Source organism: Ambystoma mexicanum, chromosome 2q (genome assembly GCF_040938575.1).
Source record: "Ambystoma mexicanum isolate Mex_15411 chromosome 2q, UKY_AmexF1_1, whole genome shotgun sequence".
NCBI lineage: Eukaryota > Metazoa > Chordata > Amphibia > Caudata > Ambystomatidae > Ambystoma > Ambystoma mexicanum.
In genome coordinates this window covers 829,495,168-829,518,379 of record NC_090924.1, presented here as the reverse complement: position 1 = coordinate 829,518,379, position 23,212 = coordinate 829,495,168, and positions in this window count along the sequence as shown.

The following is a 23,212-nucleotide window of genomic DNA, read 5'->3' as shown; positions in this document are numbered from 1 at the left end:
CAAAGATAAATCATCAACAACTTTTAAAGTCGGTTGAAACTTCAGTGTCACCTACAAAAATTATAAAAAATTACAAAACATTCACAAAAACCTCACAAAACATTAAAGGAATAAAATCAATATACAAAACACTTGGTTAGCTCATTTTAAATTTCAATTTAATACATGAATATCATCACCCCAATAATTACAAATAATTTTCAACAAATACATTCTCCCTCATGGCATGTATTTTCTATAAGTGCATACTTAATTAGTCAGTGCACGCTTGTTGACCACTCTGCATTTTGGCTCTTCTTTGATTCCTTCATCTTGAGGACCTTTGACCAGCCTGGCACTTGTCTTTTGCAGTACCACTTGGCAAGGGTCCCAGAGGATGCCCTGTGTATATTGATGTGACTGCTTTTCTTTTGCAGAAGGATGTCTTATGATGCCCACTATCGTTCTATAGAAGCAGAGTAGTGGGCATCAGACAGCCCCAGATATCATTAGATCATGGCGGGTAGTTTGATTGAAGGTCGACAATGTTCACATTAGGATCCTGCCTAAAATATTGAGAAGGAAACCCTTGTGCGTAATGCAGTGGGATATGTTCCAAGCAAGAGGATGGTGGGACAAGTGGAAGGCATCAATGAGGGAGCTGAATCTAAGGATGGTGAATGGGAAGGTGTCATCCGCTTTTACAGCTAGGTCCATTGTTTTTGGATCTATTGAGAAACTCAATTCATGTCATTAATTTAATCTCAAAGCTTTGCTTTATGCAGGTGGTGAATCTATGTCCACTTATGCTTTCTCTGTACAGTTGAGGGTGTTATATCTGATATAGAAGAATGGGATTTATTGGTGGTACAGGGCAGTAAAGTAGAGAACAGCACAAGTGGATTAAATGTTCTTGTTGTTTACAAAATCTGCATCCATGGTAATGATGCCATAAAACCTCAACAATTCAATAATATTCTTTCCTATATCATCAGCCATGTAACATAGGGCCTCATTCCGAGTTTGGAGGTAGCCATGGCGCTATTAGCATGGAGGGGCTGTTCAACCCTGACCATGCATGGTTTACTCAAATCCTCAGTTTGGGCCTGCCCCTCTTTTGTGCCTGGGAGAGCCACTCTTGCCCCTATAGTAACCATAATGTTTGTGCTGTTTGGGATACACTTGACACAACTTCGAAGCATCATCTGACAGGTGCAAAACTCCACCAACAGAAACACCATGATTGAAACCAGCAACTTCACCAGTGCCCCAACCCAGGATTATGCTGATGAGAACAATGGGTCAAACCAATCTGTAGGCTGCACTCCTGCTTCATTTTGCATTCCAGTCTTCAGCTTATGCAAGGCCCATTGATGTGCATCAGGGACCCATTCTCTGTGTCATTTGGGGGTTTGTACATGCAACATGACAACCCGATCTTCTTGCACATGCCCCCTTCCATCACTGTTAGTAGATCTCGAATGTATCTATTTTGAAGTATCATCAGTCGGTTCACCTTTAGTTCACTTTTGATAACATTAAGGCCTTGTTCGGTGTCATTCGCAAACTTGATTTTTTCCCACCAAATGATCTGCATCAACTTGGCATTCGCTGCAGCCTGCATTACTGGGGTCATGAGGGAGGCAAAGACTACTTCCATTTTAGTTTAGTTTTAGTTTATTATTTGTATAGTGCGCAAAACCCAGAGGTATCTAGGCGCTTGAACTTAGTTACAGTGCTTCAGGTTACAGAAAGGAAGCAAGCATACAAGATAAATTACAAGACATCACAAAATGTGCACAGGTAATAAATTGTACAAAAGTGCAAAAAGAGAAGTATAAGGTGAGTTGCATCCATTAAGCATGTCCTATTTTACAGGCACAGCATACAAATGCAAATGAAAGAACAATGGGCAAATACAGAGTGCCTAACCCATGTGGAAGGTGGCAGCAACACATAAATGAGATTGTCAAATCAGAAGGCAGATACATGGTGCCCACCCAGCTTACAGTGTGGCAACAACTAGTGTCAAATCAGTGGGAAAATACAAGGTGCCTACCCCATGTTGCAGGGCAGCAGAAGCACATAAATGTGGTTGTCAAATTAGAGGGTGCCCACCCAGCTTACAGGGCGGCAGCAGCCCACAAGTGCAATAGTCCAATAATAAGTAAAGAGTCCAGCACTAGACAGATACATGGTTCCTACCCTGTCTTGCAAGGCGGGAGCAACAAACAAATGTGATTTTCAAAGCAGTGGACACATACAGGGCAAATATAAAGTGCCTCCCCCATGTTGCAAGGCGGCAAAGGCACATAAGTATGATTGTCACAGCAGTGGGCAAATACATGGAGCTTTACCCCAATTAAGGTGTCGTGGCAACAAGTACAGTATGGAAATGGGTAAGGTACACTGAAGGGCAGGTGGGGGGACACATGGCATACAGGAAACAAAGGGGGTGGGGGGCACACGGTATACAAGCAGCCAAGGGGGTGGGGGCACATGGCATACAGGTAACCAAGGGGGTGGGGGCACACAGCATACAGGCAACCAAGGGGGTGGGGGGCATACGGCATACAGGTAAACAAGGGGATGGGGGGCACACAGCATAAGGCAACCAAGGGGGTGGAGGGACACATGTCATACAGGCAACCAAGGGGTAGGGGGCACACGGCATACAAGCAAACAAGGGGGTGGGGGGCATCCTTATGTACCTGTAGCAGACAGGTAACTGACAGGGGCATGGAATGGGCCTCGAGAGGGGTGCCGGAGAAGCCTGCTGGCTCTCCAAAGGCAGTTGAAAAAGGAGCCTGGACCAATCAGGCAGCTGCCAAGGAAACCAGCACTCCGATAGTCAAAATGCAGGCCAGGCCGCCATCTTGAAATGGCCTAATCGTTCAGCAAGATGTGGAAATGTGGGCAATAAGCACCAAAAGCAGGTGATCGCCCCATAGAAAATATTACATTTCAGAGCGCCCTTTAAGAGGAGGCTCAGTGAGGCAGTGCAAAGAAATATTTTCATCCATTCCGCGCAGTGTCTGCACAGATTTTAAAAGCACTGATGGGCTTACCTTCCTCGATGTGATGCAGCATCAGCTGGCTCCCAGTGTAGAAGGAGAAGTGATGCCGGAGGGAGTGTGGGTAGAGAGGAGTGAAGAAGGAGGCAGGGGCCAGGAGTGGACCTTGAGAGGCGTGCCGGCCAAGCCTGCCGGCTCCCCATAGGCATGTTGAAAAAGGAGACCAATCAGGCAGCTGCCAAAGAAACAAGCACTCTGGTGCTCGAAATGTGGGCCAGGCCACCATCTTGAAATGGCCTAATCATTCAGCAAGGCATGGAAATGTGGGCAATAAGCACTAACAGCAGGTGATCAACCGATAGAAAATATTACATTTGAGAGTGCCTTGTAAGAGGAGGCTCAATGAGGCAGTGCAAATTATCAGTTTTAGTGTACAGTTGGCCCTTATCTGGAATTGCCTTAAGCAGTTTGAACAATTCTTCCAACGGATAGTTCAATCTCTTTCTTCTCACATTCACCAACCACCTGTTCTTTAACACCTGGGGGGGTTTGATAGGCAGTAACATTGACTGTACCATCTCTCGATCAGATGCTAGTGTCCAATGTACATCTGACACCACCAGGATAGCTGAGTGCAGGGTTGTCAATGCAAAGGTGCCTCTGAAAAAGGGTGGAAGGTACAGGGATGCTTGTTGGCAACATACCCAGTACATATCCATCAATCCTGCTCTTCCTTTTGCAAGGTCTGGAATGGACAGCATCTTATTGCACTTAGTGTTAGTGCCGACTAGACCAGTTCCCTGCCCTTGAAAGTAAAACTGGTATTCATCCCTCGCTTGCACTTTTACCAGTGTTTCATGTGCTTCAATCCATGTCAGCCTAGATATGTGGGCAAACCGTATCTCAAAATAGTTCTTGTTGATATTCCATTAGCTTCTTCTATGAACCCTGCCAAACTGTCACGCTTACCTGGGTCTATGCAGGAGCAATGGAGTTCCCCGGTCCTTCACCTGTTCTACACCTCCCTTCTGATAGTGGAAATCTGGCCTGCCAAAAGAGTGAATTGTTAAGGATGAACTCAAAGGGATTACTACCCTCCTTCTCCTACCCTGCCCACCTAGGGTGTCTAAGTGCCCTGGTGTGTGCCTCACCTGTGTGTTTAATGTGGTACACACCCCATCCTGCTCTTGCAGGGGCGCTATTTCTTGGAAGCTGCTGCTCAATGCACTGCATTAGCTCCAAGAGTTCATGTTACCCAGTTTCTGTCTGCATTGGGCCTCCAGTTCAGGTAAATTTGCAGGTAAGTTCAGGTAAGTAAAAGTCTCAATGTTCGTAACTGCCCAGTTACCTCACTGAGCAGTTCTGGTGTTTCCGTTCTGCGGCAGTGCTATGTGTCAGTTCACAGCACTGGCCTGTAGCTACTGCGGTAAACAGAGATTGCGGAAGAAACAAATGTCTTTTCTCTTTGCAGGTTTCCCAAGGCAGGTCGCAGCTGCGCGTAATGAAGATCAGAGGTTTCTGCTGCAGCGACTAATGTCTTTTCTCTTTCCTTGCAGGATACCTGAGGCGGGCCGTAAGTGAGCGGGCTGAAGAACTACCGTTCCTGATGCAGGGATGTTCCAGGTGAATATGGCTGAAGACTGAGAACCAGGCGGCGGCGGTAAGCATGTGCTCTCGAGCTTACAGGAAGCACACAAAGCATGAGCTGCTCTTCGGGTGTGGCTTTTAGAGCCAGTAGAAACACCCAAACACTAGAATGCTTTATAACTTCCTGGATGCCAGCATGTTCTTCGGTGCCCATATTGGAGTGGCAGGAAATGATGCAACAACCAGGAAACTAGTATGCTGTTGCTCTGAGAGATAGGCGTGTCTATTCAGAGTGATTGCTGTGTGTGTCTTGAATGCCAGACTCTTACCCACTTGGCCCCTTTACCTGATCTCCCCATCTACCTCCACGTGTCCCTAAAGGGGATAAGGGTTTGAAGGAGAACATCTGACCAGTAATCATGACACAAACCCCCTGCTGTGCAGCTCACCACTGCCTTCTCCCATATGTTTGATATAACCAATATTCCATCCAATTTGATGATAGGTCCAGGACTTGCAGTGGGGGGGACTGTTAACTTTAGCACATTTCTGTTCATCTTTGTCCATTAGTACTCCTTTTACTTTGTGCCACTGCAACAGACTTTGAACCTGACACAGTGCTAAGTGCACAACAACATTGAGCCTCTAAGTGCATTATCTCCTGGAGTACTAAACATTTGTTTACTCCCAATGGATGGGGAGGATGAGAGAACAGACATAACAACTCTCATTGTGCCTCTGTTTCCCTACTGAGTTTATATGACTGTATCATACATTGATAAACTCTGTCTGATGCACATTGTGCATTGTTTGAAGAACTATTCCTTTGTACAGTTCATATTATTTTCCTCCTCTAAACCTCTTTTAATCATATATTGATATCCCATGATAAATTATGCAGTATCTTTATCTGCTTAAAATTCACCACTGTGGTTAAATATTTATCATTTGGTGGTGCAGCTTTAAAACATTTATCAAATGTTTGAACATATTTTCATTCCTTTTTAGTACTTCCCACCCCCTTCATATGGCCTACCTATATAACAACATTAAAAAGGCATATACACATTATAAAAAGAAACTCACACATAAGCAGATATAATATGGCACTGCAAAAATAATAAAACTGCACACTTGTAATCTTGTGCCACACTAGTAATGGATTAATAAACATGATAGAAAAAGAACACCCAAAAATACTCAAAAAAACAATCAAAAAAGAAAGAAATAGAAAAATTAGAAATAAAAACAAATAATGCATTCAATACTGCTGTGACTATAAACCTGTACTCACAGATCATTAAATAATAGCTCAAAAACATTAGGTCACAATGCTCGCAGGTGGGGACACGGATTGCAGTGCTTTTAAAAAATCAGATAAATGCACCCAATACTACAATTCCGTTACCATAACAGCAAGGTGAGTAGCACATACTACAGTGTATGAGCCACTATAACAGGGCTCGCTCCACCTCCTCACAACATTTTTAATATACAACTTGTCATTTGGGAAAAATTGTAATGGTGGCGAGCTCACAGATTCCGGTGTAGCACTTTTATTGGTGTCTTCAGATATCTGTGACATAATCTGTTGAGAAAGGTATTTAATACACTTGATTAAATGAGACAAATACAAATGAAATTAACACCCCAGGATTGACTCATCCCTCTGAAACACTCTGCACAGGAGTTAGAGACACATGCATACGTCTTCATGTCACAATCTCATTATGCAAGAGGAGATGATCCTTACAGGGCTGGGTCCTTAAACTGGACAAGACCAAGTGGAGACAATGCACCCACTTCCTTTTCAGTTTCACACGCAGCCTAGATAATTTTGTTTTGAGTAAACCGTTCATCTTCTCCACAATCCAGTTGGCCTGAAGGTGATAAATGAAAAACAACTTCTGCTTTATTACTAAAAGAGACGCAATCTCCTTAATCAGCTCATTGAAGAAGTGGGTGCCGTTATAAAGTAACACACACTCCCCATTGGGGAAATACTTCTATCACCAAATACCTGGTGGCCCATTTGGCATCAGGATGTGCAAATGGACCAGCCTCAATCCAACAGGAGAAAAGTCAAACAACCACTATCAATTCACGAAATGAGATACGCCTCTCTCCCATATCAGCAAAATCTATATGTTAATCACAAAATGGGCCAACTGGGTGTGTCACAGTGCCTTTTAATGTTTTTAAAGTTGCTATACCTGTACTGTAAGTCTGGCACACCTCACAATTTGACGTAAGCAAGGATAACATTTCCTGAATATTAGGCACATACCGATATTGCTGAATATCTGCTGTTTAGATACATGGGCGGGGTAATGGAACTGGTCAGAGGACACCAGTGCTTGAGGCATTAGGACCTTCCCTGTCCTCATTTGACTCCACACCAAATCAGTTGGGGATTGTGCACACCCTCTCTTTTGCCACAATAGGTATTCATTTTGGATCTCAATAATTTCTGTAACAGGGAGAGCCATGTATGGCACATGCAAATGAAGCTGCATGTTCACAAATGCTCGATGCTCAGGTATCTCTTGTACTGGCAAATAAGCAGCCTGTTTCACTGTGGTGTCTGCCGCTTCAATGCCGAGTGAGACAAAGTCTACACCACTAGTGTAGGTGGTACACTTTACAAATATGGCAAGCATAGTTTGCCTAAGAGCAACAAAGTCTTTCCAACAAAGCTGCATGCTGTATGGGAGACCCATCTGCTCTACAAAACCCTCTCCTCATTCATCTTGACAATCATGAGCTGACAGTTGTCATAATCTATGCCGAGTCTGAATATATACGGTTTCTATGCACCCCTGTACTGCCCCAAGTGCTTCAATAAGGGAAATCAGTTCTGCTGCTTGTGCTGAATGATGACTTCAAATTCTCCCTCAACGAGACGCAACAATGCTGCTCCAGTTTGTCTCTGACACATCTCATGGTTGATAGTTGAGGACCCGTCAATGAAATACACTTCTCCTTAATCAAGGGTATAGTCATGGGCCTAAGGAACACCATCCTCTGGGCCTTCATAGCTGACACAATCATGAACATTGTTATTGCCAGTAATGCTTTTATTCAAAAAGGTAGCTGGGTTTACTGTTTTGCAATGAACAATGTGAACAGATAGGCTTGACAATATTACTTCATATGGAGAAGCCCTTCGTGTGGTCAAAGTGGATTTGGATCACTCTAGTATCACAAGTTATAGTTACTGAATGTTCCACATACAATTTTATGGAAAGACACATGACAATAGTCACAGATTTCTCAATAGCGAAGGCAGCAGCAGCCAAAGCTTGTTCGCACAGGAACTAACCTTGCATGATGGAATCTAACATGACACTGTAATAGGCCAATGATTTATGCCCATTGTTGTGTGTTGCGTCAGTACAGCAGTCATCATTTGATCATCAGAATGTGAAAAGAGATAAAACACTTGCGTGTAATCAGGGGACACCAGTACTGGGATGGTAGAAATAACAGCTTTAAGTTCTTGAAATTTAGTGATCATGTCATCAGTCCATATAATTGTATTTTGTGTACACTGTGCTTGCTGGAGGGCCTGAGGCAATGGTTTTGGTGTATGATGTTAATCAAAAATCCATGCTCTACAATAATTACAAAGGTCCAGAAATATCTGCATATCCTTCACTGTCACTGGCTGGCTTGGGGGTTACTCTTTTACCATTTTCAGAAATCACCTGTCCCAAGTACAACACATCCTACTGATAATATTGCAATTTTGCTTGGTCCACCGTGTACCCTTTGTCAGCTAACAATTGTGACAACACTATAGGATCTTCCCTGCATTGGTACTCCATATTACTACACACCAACAAGTCATCCACATATTGAATTATGATACTAGGGACAGAGATTTTGCCTAAATCTTCATGTAGCACCCTATTAAAGATACTCAGGCACTCACAGTACCCTTGATGAAGCCTAATATGTTGGAATCGGCTCCCAACAAATGTAAAAGCGGTGAGGTACTGTGAATCAGGGTGCAAGGGCACTGAGAAGAAAGCATTTTTTAAGTCCACTACAATGAAATGTGTGGTCTCCATAGGTATATTACACAATATTGTAGCAGGATTTGGAACAACTGGGAATGTCACCTGTACAATATCATTCAGTGGGCATAAATCCTCAATCATTCTCCAACAAGTACCTTTCAATTTCTTCACTGGATAGATAGCCATATTGCAAGGTGAATTCGAAAGAACCATAATACCCTGATGTAAAAGGGGCATAATGGTGTCATACATCTCCTCCTCTGTTGCCTTTGACAGGGTATACTCTTTTACTGAGTCAACCAGAACAAGGTTTCAGAATGATGCATATCAGTGTGATGCATTTTAAGTGTTCCACATCATGTGGATTGGTTGTTCACAACTTGTCAGGAACTTTGTCCAAATCTGCAGAGGTAAATGAAGGAGCGATCCATACCAACAACATGTAACACCCTACATGTCTGTACGGAATCATGATTTCATATGGAACACACACTTACAATATTATTTCTCCCTCCTTTTCTTGGTTCTCAAGCAACTCCTCATCTGAGACATTTTTCATTGCTTTTGTTGGGTCAATGCACAACACTGTGCGCTGCTTCCAATAGTACGAATCGACTGCTAACAAAATGATCCAGTATTCTGCCACTAGAATGCCTTCTATATGCAGTTCAATGAGGTTGCCTGCAGCTACTTCTTGAGGCTGGGTGGGCCTGCACAAAAATTCACAGGGTATTCGCCAATACTTATTCGCCACTGGTGGCACTGCACTGAGTAGTAAGGTGATACCATACAAAAACAAATTGTGGGCCGCTAGTTTTCCTCTTGCCACTGACTCAACAACTAATGCATGCAAGGTCAACATTACCCTCACGGTCCACACATATCGGGCGTGGAACACACCACCCCTCGTAAGGTAAACGAGATGGTCATGTTGAGCTTACTCAAAATATTCTTTCCCAACAAATTGATTGGCGTTGCGGTGGAATATAACAAAGGGGGGCCATACCTCTCTGCCTCCTATTTTAATAGTTCATTTGTTGAGTGAAAGGAACCGATTTAACTGCCCAGAGAAGCCCTGCGTTTCCATGACCTCCCCTGATAGAGGGAATGCTCCCTCACTAATGGACGATTTTGTCATACCTGTATCTGCCATTAAAAATGAATGGTATATTTGCTATCTCCACGCATACCACTGGTTCCTCTTGTCAACAATGACTGATATAACGGGACATAAGTTTCTCTGGGGGCTGTCCTAATCCGTATACGTGTTTTTCCCCAGAAAGACAAATGGGATTCCTCTGACCACAGTGCCTCCCTGATGGTGAGTCACTGTACGATTTGGAACAGTGTTGTTGCTCGGGATAGGGGGGGCGTGTTGCTGTCTTTGATGTACAGCATATGATGGCACAAATCTAGCTACAGGGGCATGTAACTGCTAAAAAGTTAGTGGGGGAACGGGTGGAACCACAGTCATTGAAACACCATAAACGGCCATCAGAGACATCTGTCCATATGACTGGGAATATGGACCTGGACTTCCCTGTGGATAGGGCTGCATCTGTTGTTGAGGATATGCATATACCCGTCTACTTCTACATTCCCTTGAAAAATGACCCATGCATCTGCATATACAACACTGACCTGCTCCTCCTCTTCCACCTCTGAATCCCCTCTCCATCCCCGGACAGCCAGAAATCCTCCACTCTCCTGTTGAAACCTCCCTGGAAACCACCCTTGATATTGAGGTTGGTACCCACCTGCCGCAGCCCCCTCCAATGCTCCCTTTGTTAACTTCTTTTGGACCAGTTTCGCTTCCTCTGCTTGTGCTCGCTGCACAGTTTCATTTGCCTTTTCTTTCAAACGTTTGCAATGGTGGATAATAATAGACTGAATTTCCGCCCAACCCTTTGCCTCGATCCCCACTATCTTGTCAAGTGCCTTCTGTAGTTCTTTGGAGAGCCCTTGTTTAACCACGAAATTGAAAAAAAGGAATCACTTGATCACATGAATCCCCCGTCCCTGCCCCCCACATTTCTTGTATATGTAATATGCACTGGCCCAGATTCTCGTCATCATGTATTGTTCGTTGTATAATAGGCTGAAGATTGTGTGTGTCTGGATACACACACTGCAACACTGCCCATACCTGGGGCCAGATATCATTGAAATGTGCTCCATCATGGCTATTGTGGCCCAATTTTACACCAGGATACCGTGCTTTAATCCACATGTCATCATCCTAGTCTCCCAGTATCAACACAAATACACTTTTCAAGTCAGCTACTGCCAAGGTAGTCCCAGCTATGTGCTTTTCAAATGTATGTATCCATTTGTCCGCCCCGGTCGTAAGTGGAAAAAGTGTCTCAATGAGATTATCTTTGTCCATGTGTACCGAGGAGATATACTGTGTATGCAACAACAGAAACTGTGCCCCTACCGTATTCCCAGCTTTCTTCTTTCCCAACACTGATGCCTTAGCTACTGCCATTCACCCAAACCTGTTGCGTAACCTGGGTTCTGTGAGAAAACCAAGAGTGTCTCCCCCGCTAGTCCCTACAGATCTCTATCTCTATCAGGTGACCAAGGCCAAACCCTGGGGGTGGACCGTTGCAGGTGGATCACCTGGGAGGGGTCCTTGGGGAGTGGGAGTGGGACACCAGATGGTGAGACGTGGTATCCCTCTCTTCCCTGTAACACCTTTATCCTATGATACCTTATGGGATATTTAGAAACTCAACCCTCCCCCCCACTTTTCCTGCATAAACACTTTCTCACGGACTGTCCGCTCTGGGAGAAAACAGACTCACACCTGAGCCATGTACATGATATGTCCCAATACTATGGTCAGGCGAGGTCAGGCAATTATCGGCAATCACTCACAGCTGACTTCCATTACACTTCGCCACACAGATAAAAGGCGGAGAACGAGAGCACAATCTGAGCGAGGCAAAACACACAAAGTTACAGCAGTTTTCGGTTGAACAAGGGGAAGAAAGATGGCTAGACATGAAAGGTTCAGAGAGGGGCAACACCCTTGACCTTGTTGACAGACAGTTACTTTCAAGAAACCTTCAAGACAGAAAACATAAGATCAGGAAACAAGGCTAAACAATCCTTCATTATGTGTCAGAAATATTAAGGGTCCTCCCGCATGCCTGGTGAAGGCGGGGTGGAGCAGCAGATGCTGTGGTATCGTCCTTGGTTCCAAGAACAAAGAAACAACAGAGAACAACACAGCCGGTGAGTTGGGGAGACCGGTCTGTGTTGAAGTCAAAGTTGCAAAGATCAACATTGTAAAGTGAGTGCTGGAAGTAACATTGTTAAATGCATGTGAAGAAAGACCGGAGTGAAGCTAAATTGCTGGTGAATATTTGAACATTAGAAGAAAGGATATGATACAGTTGACAGAGTGGTCCGACACTGTGAATGTGCTCAATCGAAGTTCTCTGTATGGTATCTTGGCGAAAGGAAATGGAAGCAGAAGAGACATGTGAAGTGTAAATTGTGTGAAGTGAATCAAACTGGCCCTATGACAGTTTAAGGAAAACCCATCACACATTCAAACGTCTTCGATTATGGTATCAAAAGGGAATCTGAGCCCAGACGAGGGGGATGCATGGTCCGAGCCCGAATGAGGGAGCCCAAACTGTGAACATTGTAGAAAAGGGATCTGGGCCCAGACAAGGGAGACCCGGGTCTTAACCTGAAGGAGGAAGACCAGCCTTGAACTTGTGAAAGTGAAACCTTGACACAGGAAAGGAACTTTTGTGTTTTGTTTTCTGCATCAGGCACGCTGCATTAAAAGATTGTCATTGTGAGAGAGATGTTGGCGGAAGGACCTGATGCCTATGTGTTGAACTGTTAACTCATGGCCAAGAAGCTGGAGTGTGTGCAAACCCAGCACGTTTCGCATTGCCCTGTGCTGCAAACGTGGGAAAGGGAAGCTAACTGCTCAACTTTCCTGACATATCATTTCTTGAACACTTTTCTTTTGCGTACATTGTTATCGCACACCATGTTGTATTTAGGAGTAAGGATTAACAATAGGTTTATTAGTATAGGCCCTTTTATTTTGACAGACTCCACTAGGAATTCATCATTATTATTTGAGGATCGTAGAGTGCTCCCATCCTTAGATTTAGGTTTTTCAACCCATCGAAGCTCAATGAACACCCTTGAACTGTGATCACTTGAGTCTGTCTTCACTGTTTGATACTATGCCTTCTTTTCAGTTCCCACAAACTTTCTAATCATGGGCATATTACAGAAGGCTGCTCTGCTTCTATCTATTTGTCTACTGTATCCCACTCCTCTTCCCCTTTGTGTGTATAGTAATATTCCTCCTCCACACCCCCTTCTCACTGCCTTCTATGTTCACCTTCTTTTCTATATGCACAGCGTTGATAGCTGTACTATCTATGCAAAACAAAATGTCCAATGCTCTCCATTCATCCACCCCTACCAGTATCCGTTGTCCCTCTCGTCGTTCTAAATGTAATTGCGCCAATTCACCTTGCTGATGCAACTACCAGCTCTTTTTTGTGGTTTTGCATCATCTCCCTCCGGCCCTTTAGCCCTCCAAGCAGCTGGCGCTGTCAGGTTAGGAATAGTCTGATAGCGTGCTGACGTAGATGGCAGTGGTGTTGTGGTGTGCAGTGGGGCATACATAGGATTTGTACAGCTTGATGCATCACACGTAGGGTAGCAGCCTAATGGTGGACACCTGTCTGTTTCCATAGGGGCAGCAGGGGCCCTCAGGACAGTGACCGCGCATGTCTTAAAACTGTCTGTGGTAGTCACCTAACATACTGCCTTAGAATAATCAGGGAGCAATCCTCTACATCTTCCACCATTTTCCACAATTCTAATACCTCCTTGCTGTCTTTTCAATTTCTGTCCCTTATATTTAGCTTTCAGAAACGTATACATGTGACTTAAAATCTCTCTATCATTTGTGCCCTGGTCCGGCCATTGCTTAAACATCTGTCACTTAGTCCCAGGGCCCCATTCCCAATGATATTTAAGAATCTTGTCTTGATAAAATGGAAGGGCCTTACAGATATAATCCAACAAAGTTATTGGATCCATGATGACTACTCTTTCTCATAAATATTTGTACAATGTTACCAATACCCTTGTCCCATCCCAACACACCTGTGTCCCCTGCCAGTAGCCCCTTCTCACTCCCCACGCTCAATCCCCTTGCCCACACATACAAATGTACACACGTCTTTCACCCTTCCTGCTTCACACCTCAATCTACATCTACTCTACTTTAACCAATACTAACCATATCACAAAAAACAAAGCTCACTAATGATAAAATCTTAGCAAATTCTACTTTTTCATTCCAGAACTCCAACTATATTGGGTGAGGCGATCCCAGGCCACTAGGACCTCTACCAAAACTACGTTTTTGTTTCAACGCCCTCCCTATATACCAGATGGGAAGATCCCAGGCTCACTAACTATACAGAGGCCCTATCCATATCCTCTTTTCCTCTTTTCTTCCATTATACAGCACTGTCTTCTCCCCACTGTCTTCTCCCCTATGACCCAAGGAAAGGATCTTGTTACTCCACAAACCGTAATATAAAGGCCTTGATAAACATATATATACACAACACCACATGGTTTTCTATCTCAACAATCCACACTCTCCTCTCGACACATACATATCCACTCTCCAACACCCACCCACTCTCCTCATATCTAACTTAGGTTTCTCCAAAAGGGGAAGCACTAATGTCTGCATGTTTACTCGAAGCCCTCTGTCTGTCACAGAGTCCCATCAACGGCCTGTACAATCTGGGGACAGTTCCTCCTCCACAAAACAGACATACATTCTTATAATATGTCTCCTGTAAAAATGTCAAAGGTTGTACACAAGGGAGACTGCTTCATCTTTACAGGGATCACTGGATCATGTCGGGTTCACCAAAAATGTGGGATAACTCCCAATGATCAGACCACTAAAATACAACCTGCTAGGAAAAAAGACTCAGTGCACACACTTTTGAGAAAGACAAGAGTTTTATTTTGTATACAAAAAGGAAAATGTGACAGGGTATTATGAATCCACTGCCAAAGAACTGTTTGATATCTTTCATACAAGATTCGGGTTCGAAACTCACAAATCGTCACTCGTGATGTAATCGATATACAGTATTAATCCGCCACCCTCATTAGAATATGCCTATTTACATGTTAATGATTACATAAAGCCCCTTCTTCAATTGGTTCCTCTGTTTGTTCACTTATCTTTGCCACACACGGGCAACGTCTGCATCAATCATAGAATGCTGCAAAGCAATTGGTTAAAATCAATTGGCACCACCCTACCTTTTATCCTAGACATGTGACATGTACCTGGTTATCAATATGAACTCAGTGGAACTCTTTGAGGTCAGCCTGGTCCTTGCAGACAAAGCAGCCCTTTTCTAATCACAGACCCACAGGTGCCCCCATCATGCTCTTCCCACTGTACGAGCATCATTTGTTAACTCTCCCGGGCACAAAACGAAGAACATGTTGTTCTCTAATTTCCTCTTCAGGAGCTCCCCCTCCACACGAGTGAACTTAGTGTCCCACTAATCAATCCAGTTCACAAATTATTTAGGGCCCATTTTCCTACACATCTGGTAGTTCAAATGGAGTGACCATCATTCCGGGGCTCTAACATCTTAAACTTGGTTCATGTTTTGGCATCCCAAGACCTCTGCCTTCATTCTCAGGAATACATCCTTGGTACTAGGAAAAAGCCCTTCAAATCTTCAGCTACACACATTACTACTTAGTTTGTTCAAAGACCTTAATTGTGTTCTGTGCCGCACCTGGGAATTGGGATGCAATGGTGAGACGAGACAAGAGGCCTCATTGTTCTGTGTTGTCTATGGAAACATGGCCTGTGAGGATTCAGGCCTACTCCTAAATGTGATTGTAGTTTGTGCTATGATTATCATGTGTATATGCATACTATTGCCTACATAATTAAAATTGTGAGATTACTTAATCAACCTTTTCCTTTTTATGGTTTTTTCTATTCCTGCTAACTACACCTCCCCATAAAACACCCTCCTCCCCCTACACCGCCCCATGTTAATTTCCATAATCTAGTATACTGTTTGCACTCTAATTCATCGAGGAGGGGTGAGGGTCTGGAAATGCATCCCAACAGTGTCAAGTAAAAGATATCTCTATAAGAAAGGTAAAGCATTTTCCCATAGTTTCACATTTTCTTTAGTATGTTAAATGGGATGAAGCAGAAAAAAAGGTACTGTTGAACAAGGAAGTCTCTTGTTGAAATAAATATTGCTAGAAATTACATTGCTTTTTCGATGTTTGCTTTTGATTAGAGAATGTAGAGAATTCACTTAATGCCAAGTTATTGACAGCAGTCTACAAATTCTGATTGGCTGAGAGGAGGTCAATTACGACCTCCAAGTGCTTATGGGGGTTATCATTTACCCCATGATTTTCACCTCAATATATGTGTTTCACTTATTCTCACTATGCCACAATCATTTTAATCTGCAAGGAATAAGGAGCATGCTCATGATGGAGAAGATCAACTGTCGTTGTGCACCATGCCTATGAATGATTATGCACTGTGAACATATATATTTTCTTTTGGCATCTATAATGAAGCACAGGAGTTACAGATGTAGCAGGAAGGAGGTTATATTTCATACCCCTCCCAAGACATCGGAATACTCTGACACCCACAGGTCATGACTGTCTGGTCAACCACCACATGTGGAATCCCTTGACCTTCATATTCAAAGTGGCATAAACCAAATAACACTGTTCCAATCTAAGTGACCGCACAGCACATGCTGCAACATCCCCCTATTTACCATCCAACGTCCCTCCTTGTGCAACATGGAAGAAACCTAAGGTGGTATCGGAACATTGGCCACTCTATCCACCATATTTGTGTTCCAGACTTGTCCACTCTCTGTCTCCACATTGTGCATAAAGATTATTCATGGAAAGCATCTCCAGTGAACAGAGATTTATCTTGATATACTTTATTCAAGCTAGAACTTCATAGTTGTGATGAGGCATGTGCTTTCACTGATACTCTGCATGCCAGCAGAGCTTTCACTGCTGTCCTGCTTACCTAATGTCACCTCTGCTGGACTCCCGAGTTTCCTAATATCAGAGCCCTTTGATATCACAGGTAATGGCTGCCTGGTCAATTAACACACACAGAAACCCACATCCTTGTGACGCTATTATAATGACACCATTTATTTCCAGAGCAGTGGGCAAAGACACTTTCCTCTCCAGATCTTTTTAATATCAAAGGACATTTCAGCATGTGTGTATCACAATACCTTGTTTGGTAATAAGAAATACCTTGTGTGGTAATAAGAAATGTTTCCAACCATGTCATTGCTAGAACAATGCATGAGCGCATTGCCAAACATGTGCTTTTAGCATGTCTGTGTATTATATATTCCGTAGAAATGTTCACAGATGCACTGCGAGTTGCTATGATATGGTGGCACGCATTTCTTATTACAAGGCAAGGAGATTTCTCGTTTTATACAGTTTTCAATAAGGACAGTGTCTGTACTTTGGTGTGCAGTGCGTTGTAGATGAGCACACCTTTCTTGCTTGCTGTTATGAACCTTGTGTCCTCTATTGTTTCCAAGTAATTGTTCAATGTAACATGCTTATATGACAATCGACTACTTTTTTATTTTTTTACATGTTTTTATTTATATGGCTTATATGGTTTCCTCTTGGAAAACCTTTAACCTGTTTGTAATATAAATGCACATACAAATTTAAAACACCATAGATATCATAAAAAGCAAGAAAGGATTAGATAAACACCTGATTACATTATTCAAGAAAAAGAAATTAAACAAAAAGAAAAGAGAAAGGGCGGAGGAAGAAACAAAAAAAGAAAAAAGAGGACCAAAATTGAATAGTACAGTGGTTTCATAAAATCAGGATAATCATCATTTAAGGATTACTTAGGAATAAGATAATAACATCAGAGCTCTTAAATGTTACAGAACAACTCTGACGTTTCTAGTTTTCCTGAAATTCGTAGCAGGAATTTCGTCAGAGTGATTATGATATTAGGTTTCTCTCCTTCAACCAATATAGTCCACCATACTTTTTCTGAGGACACCCCGTGGTTAATAATTATGTCTCCCATGGTGTTTAAGTCTTTCTGTTCTCAGAATCGAACAGTTCATAACTAGGTGTTTGATTGGAGGAAAAGCAGATTGTTCCTTAGAAAGACTTCAAATAAAAGTTGACTCTTGACCATTTAGGGTAGTCTTAACAAATCTAGGAACACATATATTTAAATGAAATCTCAAACATTGCTGGCACAAAAACCAATTAGGAAAGATTTGAAGATATTGTGGAGGATCATTGAGATTTCTCTCAGCAGACCAACATTCATCCTGATTTTTATATCGGAGTATATTTTCCTGGGTATCGATCATATCTTTACAGTAAAGCTTCTTCTTGAAATTACCTGCATTTTGGAGCAGTGATTTTTCAGATTCATTCAGGTCTTCAATTATTTTCAGGCAAATATCCCTCCACTCTTTAAGAATAATTTCTTTCAGATCTATCATGGCCTTTTTTAGGATTTTGAAACCTCCCTTAGGGTTGTCATCTAGGCATTTTCTAAAGAAGGGGATTGAGTTCCATCTGGCAATAGATTTTAAAGATGTTAACGCCAATTCCCTTCTAACAATCTGAATTGGGATGCGTTTCGGTAAGCTCAATACAGACTTCCAGAAGATTCCCTCTAAAAGAGACCAGATATCTTCAGTCAACATGAGCAAGGTTTCAGCTCCGTAAGTCAAAATTGGCACCACTTTGGCTCTATAGAAAGAAATTAATGGCAGTAGTGAGAAGTTACAGAACTTCTTTAAAAGAATTTTCCCTTGCCCTGCAAGATTTTTGGCTTTTTTGCGCAATGCCGATATACCGGGTGCTTCACATCTACTGGTGTTGATATCGTCTCCCAAGTAGGTGAGCTCATTTGCCACTTCAATTGATTCTCCCTTAGAGAACCATGCAAAGCTTTTGCCTATTCTTCGCCGATCATCGCCACCAAACACAATTACCCTTGATTTTACTGGGTTTCTCATTAAGTCATTTGCTTCAAAATATCTTTCCAAGGCGGAAATCTGGCATTGTAATCCGATGGGCGTTTGGTCAATGATCACAATATCATCAGCATATAGGAATCTACTAACATCAGTATTTGATATCTTAGGTGGAAAAAAGCATGCCTCCTCTTGGTCTAACTTCACTCGGATGGATGTTCCCTGATATAGGTCTTTAATGTGTTCAAGTAGGAAACTAGGGCATCTCCAGTTCTGCAGCTTTGCCCAGAGTTTCACTCTTCATATTGAGTCAAAAGCCTTTGACAGGTCAATGAAAGTCATGTAAACCTTGCCTCCATTTTTCATTATGGCTTTGGCTTTCTGACAAGCAACTACACAAAAAGTCAACTGACTAAAAGTAAATTAGGCAATTTAATCAAATCAGTTAAGACTCAGACTAATACAAAATCTGGAAGAAAAGAAAAAAAATCATTTCTGAACAGGCGAATAGGGTCTCAAAACAGATCCTCACCTCCACCATGTGATGACCCACTCATTTCCCTGTTTTCCAATCAACACTGTCTGTAAAGCTTGTAAAGTCCTTCAAAGCAGTCAGGGAATGGCCAGCATCCCTCTTGAATGAGCCAATTCCTACCCTCGTCCATCAAATATTTACCATTTGAAACTCATTCTTCTAACAGACAAGCTATGTGGTTGTGTCAAGGAAGCTATAATTACACCTCCAGTAAAGGAACCAAAATTAGACTGAGATGAGCAAAATAGCTGTAGCTCATACTCTAATACTCTAGCTGTCAAACTCAGTGAAAAGTGTATATTATTGCACAAGTGCAAAATTGAATTCCATCCTCATAAAAACACACTTTTCTGTAAATGGCGGAGCATACTCTAAAATTAGCAAACACAAACACCTCAGTGGCACAAATCAAAATGGTTCTATTTGAAGCATTAAATATAGTCGATCAAATTCTCCTCAGGAAATTGCAGTTCATAAATGGAATCAAAGGGTTAGCGCTAAAATATTTCCCATAACTGTTTGAAAGAAGATCACCATCAAGAAATGTCCACCAAGGCTGAATTCCTCTCCTCATGGCTCTTCAATATGAACATTAAACCCCTGTCTCCGGTAATGGGTTAGTTCGCAGCCAATTTCCAACTTTGCACAGATAATGCACGGAGCACTTTTACATAGAACAACAGCCCAATCTAAAACAGTAACATCACCAATTGCTTTCAAGTTACACAGGAATCAATTTACAACAATCTGTTTTTCAATGCCATGAAACTGAAATCCTGTTTTTTGGGATTCAAACTCTGCCCACTCTCCTAAGTGTCCCAAGTCGATGCCCTAACCCCAACTTCACAGGTAAAGAAAACAAAACAGATCATCTTTGTTCCGGATGTCTTCTTTGCTCCCCAAATAAATGTAATAACTAGGAAACCACATTTGCAACTACTCATGACAAGGAAAATTACACTTTTACACTTTTACTTGAGCTGTCAAAGAAATTGATCTCACCCGTTATTAGAACTATTCAACCCTAAATACTTTAACAGTTTTTAACTTGGTGTAAATCAGATAACGATATATCATTCAACACAGAATGGCCAGGTGGATAAGGGGTCCTAAACTTCGTAATTCCATTTACCCTTGAACAAAAGAATTAAACTTGCTACCAATTGAATCAAGCATTATACTTAAAAATATCGGCATTGTTGACCATAATATTTGTTGGATTCGCCCGAAAACATATTGCCCTACATGAAAGCATAAGTACCTGGGAGAAACCGGAGAACTACAGGAGGAAACCAATGCATCCCAGCTAAATATAAACATGCAACAGTTGGGAGGCCAATCTCTCACCACAGCAGTGCCCAACATTTGGAACAAGATCAGTAAATACTTTGGAACACACAACAACCTTGAAATGATTAAGAAAATACCTTAATCATCCACCCAAAAAGTCCCTGATGTCACTCATTGAGAGTGTTTGATGCCCAAAGCAAAGCAATAGTATTTATCCCAAAATATTATGCTTTTGGCCAAGAGTGTACTATATTTGTACTATGAATGTACACTGCACTACTCTGCTTCTTGACCCACCTTTTAGCTCCCCCTTTCCAAAACCCCCACAAGCATGGTTCGCTGTAAGGCACTGTATATAAAATCATATTTTTTAAATAGAAAATCATGCATTTTCCCAAATCTAAATCCTAACCTATGGGTCACATGCCTTCTATAAGAGAACACAAGCAACCGAGGACATGTTTCAGTCTCAATGGGTGTCATTGGTGAGGTCCGTTTTATGACTCTGGGCACCACGTGCTTTGGGATCAACGTCTGGGCAGAACCGTGACATGAAAGGTGATTTTGCCACGCTTCCACAAGAAAAATGCCCAAGGAGCACATTCTTGCATTGCTATGCTGGACTGGAAGAGGAATGGTGCAGTAAAACATCATAGAATGTAGCGATGTGTGGAGACCAATAAGTGCAGCGCAGGTGACATCCGGTAGGCAGGACAGCTGTGAAAGCTTTGCTGGCATGCAGTGTAACAGTGAAGGCACAAGCCTCATCACCAATGCGAAGTCCTAACCTGAAGAATGTACATGAGGATAAAGCCCTGCACAACAGATTTGCTTCTCAAGAATTATCTTTATTTTGTTAATTCTTTACATCTACGCCAGCCCCATGGATCATTCTCAGGGGACCTGAGAGACAGAGAACTTAAGACTGCTGCTCACCCACTCTGCTCCTCGCCTTCAATGTTCACTATGCCTCCCAGTCTCCCGGCGCCCTCCGTTTGTGTACAAAAGGGGGCAGAGCATGAGAGCTAAGTGTCTGGTTCCTCTGTGCATGTTATGAGGACATGCACCAGTTTGGTAATGGAGATCCGCATCCATCCTTGTTGTTACCTTGGCCTGGCTTAAAGTCAAGCCTTGGTTTTGGAGTTCCTGAGAAAAGTATCTGCTGATGATGACATATACATTTACAGAGTTCCAAAATTATGTTTTTTCCAGGGTTGAACACGTGATACGTGTTAGGCGAAAAGACACATATTCAAGTTTAAATGAAAACGGCTACATACGTAGTACATCCCAAAGTTTTTTTTTTCGTTTTTTTTTTCAGGAGAGTCTGACACACACATTACTCAGATTTGTGGGCTTCACAAAATCCGAATGTCTTCCTCCGAGAACCTTTTTCGCAATGCCACATAACCAGTTTTGCACCTCGACACTGTCGCAGAAAGCTTTCACAACAGTTCTGAAACTTATTGTGCAGTATTTTCATTAGCATGGTACATGGTGTATTTCTCCTTGCCACAGTTCACCGTTCATTGGTATGCCCACGATTGTCTAATTCACTCTGCCTTACTGTGGCCGAACACCAGCTGTTAGCGTCCCAATTCACAGGGAAGCTGGCTATGCATTATTGAAAAGTCCCAGGCCAGGGAGACACATATGTGATTTGCTGATGTGCCCGAGGCTCTTAATGTGAATGTTTTTTGTCTTGAAAAAATATATGTAAAGTTTTCCATGGAATATGACACAACTCTCAAGCAATTGTGAATAGAATGTGACTGGTGCTCAGTACACTTTGTAATAACTCAGACGGTTTGGCTCATACATTATGGAGTTAAACACATTTCATTAAGGGCCTCACCACAGGTTGGCAGATTCCCTCCAGTGCAAGTTGCTATTACTGCCAATGGTAGTCCTTAATATCCACACAAATACAAGACTAACTCACACGAATGGTAACACGAATGAATTTCCTAAAAAGACGACCATTCAAGCTCAGGACTAGCATGACAGAAGGATCTACTCTTAGAGTTTTTGTGGCTGATAAAAGAACTGAATGAACCATTCATCTATCGAAGATAAGCGAGAATACAGGCTCACCAATTGCTGGAGAAAAGTCTGGCTTTATACAAGGAATTTATAGCCTGTAAATATAAAGTCACCTCTACTACTGCTAATAATCCAAAGAACGCCAGGAATGCGTAATTAGACAAAACGGACAGTCGGCATCCTGGGGAAATAGCAACCAGAGATGAAGACTCAAGCAGGAAAATTCAACACAGTAAGCATGCGGACCAACAACTGGAATGCAAATGAGCCAATAGAGCAGATGGAATACCTCTTTTGAAGTGTAGGGGTCATCCAATCCAGTCACCCCCCTTAATTGCTGATGAGAGAGAGGAACCAGGAAGCAGAGGAGGGTGTGTTGTCCTGAGACGGATCAATCAACCTACAGAGAAAATGGAGAGAACCAAAATCAGTGCTCTAGCTTCAAAAAAGCCAACCTCCCAAGAAAACACACCTGATTATGAACAATCACCTCTTGCAGGCTGGAGGAAATGTAACCTAATCTGCACATTTAAAGGTTGCTTACACATTAAGAATTAAAACACATTTTGGAGGGCTTGAATCATTGTCCTGGCTGATAACATGGGAATTTAGGGATTATCTAGCAAAGCATTATCCAGCCTGAGAATGTTTTCACAC